General features: G+C 40.8%; 1 long non-coding RNA gene across 1 annotated transcript in view; it reads right to left on the bottom strand.

The window, feature by feature from the left end:
- Positions 1-9,884, bottom strand: part of LOC139182599 (uncharacterized) — a 36,942-nt gene that overhangs the window by 22,977 nt on the left and 4,081 nt on the right. Inside the window, exon 2 of the long non-coding RNA XR_011566103.1 lies at positions 6,273-6,409. This is a non-coding gene — a long non-coding RNA (uncharacterized lncRNA). The remainder of the gene's footprint in view (positions 1-6,272; positions 6,410-9,884) is intronic.

Here is a 9,884-nt window from a genome sequence, read left to right as displayed (position 1 = left end):
ATTTTGCAACCCATCAGGGCTGAAGGTGTCTGCTTAGGGGAACATTCGTGTGTGTGTGTATGTGTGTGTGTGTGTGTGTGTGTGTGTGTGTGTGTGTGTTACTCAACTGTGTCCAGCTCTTTGCAACCACATTTTTTCCACTCACTGTGTGTGTGTTGCTCAGTTGTGGCCAACTCGTTGCAACCCATGAACTGTAGCCTGCCAAGCTCCTCAGTCCATGGAACTCTTAAGGCAAGAATACTGGAGTGGGTAGCCATTCCCTTCTGCAAGGGATCTTCCTGACTCAGGGATCGAACTGTCATCTCCTGCACTGCAGGCAAATTCATTACCGCCTGAGCCACCAGGGGAGCCCTTCCACTCACTATGCTGCTGCTGCTGCTAAGTCACTTCAGTCGTGTCCGACTGTGTGACCCCATAGACGGCAGCCCACCAGGCTCCCCCGTCCCTGGGATTCTTCAGGCAAGAACACTGGAGTGGGTTGCCATTTCCTTCTCCAATGCATGAAAGTGAAAAGTGAAAGGGAAGTCGCTCAGTCATGTCCGACTCTTTGCGACCCCATGGACTGCAGCCTTCCAGGCTCCTCCATCCATGGGATTTTCCAGGCAAGAGTACTGGAGTGGGGTGCCATCACCTTCTCTGATTCCACTCACCATACCTCCTATAAATTCATCTGTGTTTCTTTTCCCCTGTAACTTACCAAAGCACTTCACTTCTCATACTTCTCCCATCTTTAGCATCGTTACCATCGAAATATTTGTCAGTTACTTACAAAGAGAAAGAGTGCACTAAAAATGGTACATTCATTATCTCATTTAATCCTAATTAGGGCCCTGAGGGAGTAGGTATTGATTTCTATCACTGTTAACATTTCACAGATGTTCAAGGTCATACACCTTGTAAGGTGTGGCTCTCAATCTACTTCTGATGTCAGAGGGTGTGCTGTTACCCACTCCATGATGCTTCTGCCATGGAACTAATGAGGATCTCATTATTTACTCTTTTTCCTAATACATAGTTTCTTCTGTTTTTATAGGTATCAATTTGAGTCCTTTCAGATGGATCATTTAAAGACTTAAATGTAAATTGCTTAAGTACTCCTAACCTTGGTCTCTGACCACATTCGGCCTGTGTTTTTATTTATATTTTTAAATAGTCTGCTACTAAAATATATTGGATTATTTAATACTAAAATAATTACCACTTTTTGCTGTTTACATTATCCATGGAGAAAACATTAAGTCACAGATAAGCAAAACAAGATTAAATATTATTCATTAGGGATCCAAAGCCAAGAAGCATATGTTTTAGATTTTAGACTATAAGCAATGACTATCTAAAAAGCTATATTCATGAAAAGTACCAGAATACAATAGGCATCAGATAGACTTGGTTTCTATTGTGTTTATTAGAAAATAGATCTGGACAAAATTAAAAACAGGTTAATAAGCACATGTTATTTATCTTAGAGATTTTTAAAGTTTTTCTGTTTTTTAAATAAATGCTGGTTTTGAGCCTCTGTGGGCCATGAGGGATTCATAAATATATTGTGCATCTATTTACAATGATCTTACTGGGCTTATATATTGAGTTTAACAATTTGGTTGGCTATTAAGAGGTCATTCAAAAGGAATGAAATTGCAATTGGGATGTACCACCAGTAGGTGGATTTAGATCTCAGGTGTGTGAGTGTGTGTGTTTTACTTCTTTTTAATCTGAGGTCTTGCTCAGTGACAACAAATACATTTTGGTCTTTTACAAAACCTCAGCTCTTTTACAGCAGCTGGATGTGAATGTGGACACCTAATACGAGCAGTAAGGAAAATTAAATATAAGCTATAACTTTAGTATTTCTTATTTTCATTTTGTGTATGGATTAATTATTACTGACAGCTAGTCTAAGGCTGATCCCTTTTCTAGGCTTCATTTACTTAGTTTGAATCCTCTCTTGGAGACATAGCTTGTCTAGACTGATGAATATTTACTTGGCAAAACAATGAAGAATTAATAGCACTCACTTTGACACCACCCACGTCCACCTTTCTCCTTTCTCTGGCCACCTAGAGTTTTCCTTACTCTCAGATTTTTACAAAACATTTCTGGGTGTGAGAGAAGGAGGACTGAAAGAATTCCTGCAGTGCTCTCTTAGCTTTCTGCTCCTGGTTTTTAAGATTTTTATTCCATAAGGCAGAAGGCAGAGAAGAAGAAAAAAGAGCCTAGTCTAATTTTTATAACTGCAAAGCAAATAACTTTCAGTTTACTTTAAAAATTTTTAATACAGAAAATGACGTTTCTGTAATCAGACTTTGAGTTAGACATTAATATATAACAGTGAACCAGATACATGCCTATATTCTATTAGGAGATTCAACAAATGAGAAAATAGATAGATGATAAAAAGATAGATTATAAAGAAAAAAACGTAGGGACATCCTGATGGTACAGTGGATGGGAATCTACTTGTCAGTGGAGGGGACATGGGTTTGATCCCTGGTTCGGGAAAATTCCACATGCCGAGGAGCAACTAAGCCCGTGTGTCTCAACTACTGAGCCCAAGCGCTTAGAGCCTGTGCTCTGCAACAAGAGAAGCCACCACAGTGAGAAGCCAGTGCCCTGCAATTAAGAGTAGCCCCTGCATCCCACAGCTAGAAAAACCGGTGTGCAGCAAAGAAGATCCAGCACAGTTAAGTTCCATTCAGTTCAGTTGCTCAGTCGTGTCCGACTCTTTGCGACCCCATGAACTGCAGCACGCCAGGCCTCCCTGTCCATCACCAACTCCTGGAGTTTACCCAAACCCAGGTCCATTGAGTCGGTAATGCCATCCAATCATCTCAACCTCTGTTGTCCCCTTCTCCTCCTGCCCTCAGTCTTTCCCAGCATCAGGGTCTTTTCCAATGAGTCAGCTCTTCGCATCAGGTGGCCAAAGTATTGGAGTCTCAGCTTCAACATCAGTCCTTCCAATGAACACCCAGGACTGATCGAATTTAGGATGGACTGGTTGGATCTCCTTGCAGTCCAAGGGACTCTCAAGTCTTCTCCAACACCACAGTTCAAAAGAATCAATTCTTCGGTGCTCAGCTTTCTTTATACACCAACTCTCACGTCCATACATGACCACTGGAAAAACCATAGCCTTGACTAGATGGACCTTTGTTGCCAAAGTAATGTCTCTGCTTTCTAATATGCTATCTAGGTTGGTCATAACTTTCCTTCCAAGAGGTAAGCATCTTTTAATTTCATGGCTGCAGTCACCATCTGCAGTGATTTTGGAGCCCCAAAAAATAAAGTCAGCCAGTTTCCACTGTTTCCCCATCTATTTGCCATGAAGTGATGGGACCGGATGCCACGATCTTAGTTTTCTGAATGTTGAGCTTTAAGCCAACTTTTTCACTTTCCTCTTTCACTTTCATCAAGAGGAGAAATTTCATCTTTAATTCTTCTTCACTTTCTGCCATAAGGTGGTGTCATCTGCATATCTGAGGTTATTGATATTTCTCCTGGCAATCTTGATTCCAGCTTGTGCTTCTTCCAGCCCAGCGTTTCTCATGATATACTCTGCATATAAGGTAAATAAGCAGGGTGACAATATACAGCCTTGACGTACTCCTTTTCCTATTTGGAACCAGTCTGTTGTTCCATGTCCAGTTCTAACTGTTCTTCCTGACCTGCATATAGGTTTCTCAAGAGGCAGGTCAGGTGGTCTGGTATTCCCATCTCTTTCAGAATTTTCCACAGTTTATTGTGATCCACACAGTCAAAGGCTTTGGCATAGTCAATAAATCAGAAATAGATGTTCTTCTGGAACTCTCTTGCTTTTTCCATGATCCAGTGGATGTTGGCAATTTGATCTCTGGTTCCTCTGCCTTTTCTAAAATCAGCTTGAACATCTGGAAGTTCACAGTTCATGTATTGCTGAAGCCTGGCTTGGAGAATTTTGAGCATTACTTTGCTAGTATGTGAGATGACTGCAATGGTGTGGTAGTTTGAACATTCTTTAGAACTGTCTTTCTTCAGGATAGGAATGAAAACTGACATTTTCCAGTCCTGTGGCCACTGCTGAGTTTTCCAAATTTGCTCACATATTGAGTGCAGCACTTTCAAAGCATCATCTTCCAGGATTTGGAATAGCTCAACTGGAATTCCATCACCTCCACTAGCTTTGTTCGTAGTGATGCTTCCTAAGGCCCACTTGACTTCACATTCCAGGATGTCTGGCTCTAGGTGAGTGATCACACCATCGTGATTATCTGGGTCCTGAAGATCTTTTTTGTACAGTTCTTCTATGTATTCTTGCCACCTCTTCTAATATCTTCTGCTTCCATACCATTTCTGTCCTTTATTGAGCCCATCTGTGCATGAAATGTTGCCTTGGTATCTCTAATTTTCTTGAAGAGATCTCTAGTCTTTCCCATTCTGTTGTTTTCCTCTATTTCTTTGCACTGATCACTGAGGAAGGCTTTCTGATCTCTCCTTGCTGTTCTCTGGAACTCTGCATTCAAATGGGTATATCTTTTCTTTTCTCCCCTGCCTTTAGCTTCTTTTCTTTTCTCAGCTATTTGTAAGGCCTCCTCAGACAACCATTTTTTCTTTCTGCCTTTAGTTTCTGTCCCCTTCCCCACAGGCTCTGTGCTGCCTTCTCCCCTCACCGCTGCCTCACTCCCCCGTGTCCTAGTCCCTGTTTTCTCTGGGGCCCCCCTTCTGATCCTTCAACTAGTCACAGAATAGGGCCTCCATCTTCCACCAGGCACTCCACCTACAGTGGGGCCCCAGATCACATTCTGTAAAAGTGGTGCCGTTGCTGCAGAGAAAACGGAGCCCTCTTACACTGTTGGTGGGAATGTGAATTGGTACAGTCTCTATGTGTGATATGGAGGTTCCTCAGAGAACTAACAGTTTTTCTTTCTGCATTTCTTTTTCTTGGGGATGGTCTTAATTCCTGTCTCCTATACAATGTCACAAACTTCCATCCATAGTTCATCAGGCACTCTATCAGATTTAGTCCCTTAAATCTATTTCTCACTTCCACTGTATAGTCATAAGGGATTTGATTTAGGTCAAACCTGAATGGTGTAGTGGTTTTCCCCACTTTCTTCAATTTAAGTTTGAATTTGGCAATAAGGAGTTCATGATCTGAGCCACAGTCAGCTCCTGGTCTTGTTTTTGCTGACTGTATAGAACTTCTTCCATCTTTGGCTGCAAAGAATATAATCAATCTGATTTTGGTGTTGACCATCTGGTGATGTCCATATGTAGAGTCTTCTCTTGCGTTTTTGGAAGAGAGTGTTTGCTATGACCAGTGCGTTCTCTTGGCAGAACTCTATTAGCCTTTGCCCTGCTTCATTCCATATTCCAAGGCCAAATTTGCCTGTTACTCCAGGTATTTCTTGACATCCTACTTTTGCATTCCAGTTCCCTATAATGAAAATGACATCGTTTTGGGTTGTTAGTTGTAGAAGGTCTTGTAGGTCTTCATAGAACCATTCAACTTCAGCTTCTTCAGCCTTACTGGTCAGGGCATAGACTTGGATTACCATAATATTGAATGCTTTGCCTTGGAAACAAACGGAGGTCATTCTGTCGTTTTTGAGATTGCATCTAAGTACTGCATTTCGGACTCTTTTGTTGACCATGATGGCTACTCCATTTCTTCTAAGGGATTCCTGCCCACAATAGTAGATATAATGGTCATCTGAGTTAAATTCACACATTCCAGTCCATTTTAGTTCGCTGATTCCTAGAATGTTGACGTTCACTCTTGCCATCTCCTGTTTGACCACTTCCAATTTGCCTTGATTCATGGACCTAAGATTCCAGGTTCCTATGCAATATTGCTCTTTACAGCCTCGGACCTTGCTTCTATCACCAGTCCCACATCTGGGACTGGGTGTTGTTTTTGCTTTGGCTCCTTCCCTTCATTTTTTCTGGAGCTATTTCTCCACTGATCTCCAGTAGCATATTGGGCACCTACCAACCTGGGGAGTTCATCTTTCAGTTTCCTATCTTTTTGCCTTTTCATACTATTCATGGGGTTCTCTAGGCAAGAATACTGAAGTGGTTTGCCATTCCCTTTTCCAGTGGATCACATTCTGTCAGACCTCTCCATCATGACCCGTCTGTCTTGGGTGGCCCCACAGGGCATGGCTTAGTTTCCTTGAGTTAGACAAGGCTGTGGTCCATGTGATCAGATTGGCTAGTTGTCTGTGATTGTGGTTTCAGTCTGTCTGCCCCCTGATGCCCTCTCTCAGCACCTACCATCTTACTTGGGTTTCTCTTACCTTGGACGTGGGGTATCTCTTCACAGCTGCTCCAGGGAAGCGCAGCTGCAGATCCTTACTTTGGACGTGGGGTAGCTCCTCTCGGCTGCTCCTGCGCCATCACAGCCACTGCTCCTGCACTATCGCAGCTGCTGCTCCTGCACAGCCAAAAATAAATAAATAAATAATTATTTTTTTTAAATGGCCATACGACCAGCAATCCCACTGCTTGGCATACACACTGAGGAAATCAGAACTGAAAGAGACACATGTACCCCAGTGTTTATTGCAGCATTGTTTACAATAGATAAGACATGGAAACAACCTAGATGTCCATCGGCAGATGAATGGATAAGGAAGTCGTGGTACATATACATAATGGAGTATTACTCAACTATAAAAAAGAATGCTGTTGAGTCAGCTCAAATGAGGTGGATGAAACTGTAGCCTATTATACAGAATGAAGTAAGTCAGAAAGAAAAACACCAATACAGTACATTAATGCATATATATGGAATTTAGAAAGATGGTAATAATGATCCTATATGCAAGACAGCAAAAGAGACACAGATGTAAAGAAAGACTTTTGGATTCTGGGAGAAGGAGAGGGTGGGATGATTTGAGAGAATAGCATTGAAACGTATATAACAGTATGTAAAGTAGATGACCAGGGCAAGTTCAGTGCATGAAGCAGAGCAGTGCTCTTTGACAACCCAGAGGGATGGGGTGGGGAGAGAGGTGGGAGGGGGTTCAGGATGGGGAGACACATGTGTACCCATGGGTGATTCATGTCGATGTATGGCAAAAACCACCACAATACTGTAAAGTAATTAGCCTCCAATTAAATTAATTGAAAAAACTCTAGACTTGAATTACATTTAAAAAGAAGGAACTAAACATAGACAAGTTATTAAACAATAATTTGGAGAAACCCAATTTTCCCACCTCCACCACTTTTGAAATGTTTAAACCTAGAGGAAAATTGAAAGAGTAGTTCAGTGACTTCCTTATACCCTTCACCTATATTCACCAATCACCAGTTATCATTTTTCCATTTTTGCTTTACTTTTCCAAGTAAAGATGCTTTTATTTTTCTGCACCATTTGAAAGCAAGTTGGAGATATCATAAAACTTCATCTCTGCATACTGCAGCTTGCATCTTCTGAATATGAGGGCGTCCTTCCACATAACCACAATGTTATTACAACACTTTGCAGTAATAATACCTCTCATTAATAGTGATGCCATCTAATACCTGGTACAAATTCAAATTTTCTCAGTGGTCTCCAAATGCCTTTAATAATTGCTAACCCTCCCATCCCCCATGCTCCCTAATCCAAAATTCAATCGAGGATCACAATTCACATTTACTTATGTCTCTTGAATCCTTTTTAATGTGAAACAGCCTTTCTATTTTTTGTTTTTATTTTTAATGACACATTTTTCAGTGCAAGCAAGATATCTTCTGGAATGATCTACATTCTGAATTTACTTGACCATTTCTTCCTGGAGTCCTGAGCTCAATTCAGCAGCACTCATATTTCCTGTAAATTAGAAGTTACTGTAGGCTTGACCAGATTCAGATTAAACAATTTTGACAAGAATACTAATAAGTGACCTGTACTTCACACTGCATTGCAGCAGAATATAAACATAGGTGTTTTTTTTTTCACTCTTTGTGATGGTAAATCTGAGTAACTGATTAAGGTGGTGATCACCTGCTCAACAGGGTTAATTTTTTCTTTCTTTTTATAAATCCAAGTGAATAGTCTGTTCCCTAAAACCTTTCATCTATTTGGCATCCAGTAGTGTTCCTGTCCAATTATTATTACGTTGGAGTTTCAAAATGGTGATTTTTCTTCCATTATTCCTATTATTAATATCAATGGACAATACTCTATTTTTTAAAAAATTATCTGTCATTGAACTCCTTTTTTTCCTCTTCTACATTCTTTCTCTTTTTTCTGGAAATTATTTTCTATCAGTTCCTAGAGAGATATTTCTTACCTTTTCACAGATTTCTAACTTAATTTCTATCCAAACTCAGATTAATATTCATTTTGAAGGAAGTTAGTACAATCATCTAATAAAGTAGAACATCTCTATTCCATTTTCCTTCCCAGTGATTTAAAAGTCTACATGGATAAATCCTCCAACATATAGCTTCTGTGTGCCTCAAATTTTCACTCCTAATACCCATTTCTCCCACTGCCTCAGCCATCCACTCCTACAGCCACATTCTGTATCAGAAACTTTCTTACCTGTAAAACCTTTATTTCAAGTCTCAGACTCTGCAACCACCACCCCCTTCATTTCTAAGTCATCTGTTCAGGTACTGCCATCGTTCTAAAATTTTTGAATTGTTCCAACCTCAAACTGATTGATAACCCTAGCCCCAGAACTTTCTCCCCTTCCAACTGTCCCCTCTTCTGCATAATATCTCTGCTTATCCAATCCAGCTTCCATCCTGTAATCACTTCCTTGAGTATACTCTCAACTCCTTTATACGTCTCTCCTCCAAGTGTCGTAGGAAGCAAAACTCAAATCGTTTCTTTACTTCACACATGCACCTGAGCAGCTATCTGTGACCTGGGAAAATCACAAAACAGCTGAATGGTTTCTCTTGAATGAATGTCAAAGCTCAGATGTGGTACTCAAAATGTCAAGCAACCCTCAATTTCTTTGGTAGATTAGCTTTTCTCTTTCTTGAGTTAGTAATTTTATAGCTTCTCCTTTTCCTCAAACTTCCCACAATCCTTTATCTATTCACACTTTGGTCTGTAGGTCTTGTCTTATAATTCACTGAGAAAATGGAAACAACTAGATATAAGCCCCCTCACACTTCCCCTCCCAAAGTTACACCTCTCACTGTAGCTGCATCCACCGTCCCCTATTTCTACTGTTAAAGTGGAGAAGGAGTCCTCCAACTGTGCTTAGGACTTCACTTTTTCTATTATCCCTTCTCTCTTCTGCGTCATCAAACTCTTTCCCTACTGATTCATTTTCATTAGCACAAAGATCTTCTAACTGTATCTCCCATTTAAAAGACAACACTCCCTTGATCTCACATTTTTAACCACCACATCATTTCTCTGGATTCCACTGATGGCTTAAAACATGTCCAAAGATTTGACATTCTTCCCCCACAGGCAACGTTAATGCATTGCTCCTTAACAACTTATTGACCATAGACATATTCATACGTCTTTTGTTATGCACAATATTGACCAGAAGATGTTTTGATATTCACTTACATAAGAAATCGCCAGCCACAGGTGTTAGTTTCTACAAAAATGCCCCTGTCGATAATGTGTTAAGAGTGGGTTGGATTTAGTGACTGATGTCTAACAAACAGAATAATGCAGAAGTGACAACATGTGACTTTTGAGACTTGGTCATAAAAGGCGTCAAGGTTTCCTCCTTGCTCCCTCATTCAGGCCACTCACTGGGGAAAGTTGGGTGCCTTATCCTGAAGACATTTCTCAGACAGCCCTTGGGAAGGTCCACATTGCAAGGAGCTTAGGTCCCATGACGACAGACGTGCAATTGAAATGCCTTCAGATTACCGCAACCTCATGACCGACCATGAACCAGAAGCACTTCACTAAGCTGCTTCCACTTTCTGACCAATAA

This window comes from Bos indicus, chromosome 4, assembly GCF_029378745.1.
Source record: "Bos indicus isolate NIAB-ARS_2022 breed Sahiwal x Tharparkar chromosome 4, NIAB-ARS_B.indTharparkar_mat_pri_1.0, whole genome shotgun sequence".
NCBI classification, from domain to species: domain Eukaryota; kingdom Metazoa; phylum Chordata; class Mammalia; order Artiodactyla; family Bovidae; genus Bos; species Bos indicus.
The sequence above is the reverse complement of the archived record's forward strand: the minus strand, read 5'-3'. Positions and strand labels throughout refer to the sequence as shown.